The following is a 911-nucleotide window of genomic DNA, read 5'->3' on the forward strand; positions in this document are numbered from 1 at the left end:
GTCTCCGTTATTAATAGAAAGTATACCGAGACCTTTCGTAGGCACCATATGTTGTGTGAGAATCGAGAGGATGAGCGTATGTATGAGATCTTAGTTGCCAATCCTAAGGAGAGGGTTTGTTTTTCCCGAATTGATAGGTTAGAACGTCATTTCATATATGTGTATGATTATTTTTTTACAAAATTAGGAGCTACCCTTTCCTTCTCTGATTTTGAGTCCAAGGTCCTTAAATTCTACAATGTTGCTCCTATCCAATTGCATCCAATTTTTGGATTTCTTGAAAATATACCAACTTCTTTGTTGGAAACTAGATGTCCGACCTTCTCTTAAGTTCTTCTTTTATCTTTTTGTCTTGACCAAACCTTTTAGCTCCAAAAAATAAGGTTGGGTCTCTTTCTAAGCTATTCAGGGTAGAATAGTTTTTGCCACCTTTGTTGAGTCCTTTCATGATTTTAAGGATTAATTCTTAAGGTTCTTGCTATAGAGGGTGTCCAGCCTTTCTTTTTAGGTGAAAGGAATGAGCCCTTTTTTTCTTTGTACTGGAAAGAGAACCCTGTGATTGTTAAGTATAACCTGGATGACTTAGATGAGATTGAGGAGAGTGTAGTTAGGTTGTTCCAAGAATATTGGGGCCGAGCTCCTTATCTGGATACTAAAAGATATTTAGGAATTCCAAGCTAGCTCCAGTTCGAGTTAGGTAGTCTTCTTTTCCATTTTATAGTCCTTTTAGCAAAATGATTTCAGTGACTGACGTTACCTGACTTTTGTATCATGCAGAAAAAAATGGCTCCCAAGTTGGCCACTATGAAAACACTTCGGACTGCAAAGAAGAATGTTGTTGCCTAAAGCAAACAACTAAAAGGGACCGGTAAAACTACTGATCTTTCCTCGTCCTTTAAGTCGAACTCGGG

This window comes from Arachis duranensis, chromosome 9, assembly GCF_000817695.3.
Source record: "Arachis duranensis cultivar V14167 chromosome 9, aradu.V14167.gnm2.J7QH, whole genome shotgun sequence".
NCBI classification, from domain to species: domain Eukaryota; kingdom Viridiplantae; phylum Streptophyta; class Magnoliopsida; order Fabales; family Fabaceae; genus Arachis; species Arachis duranensis.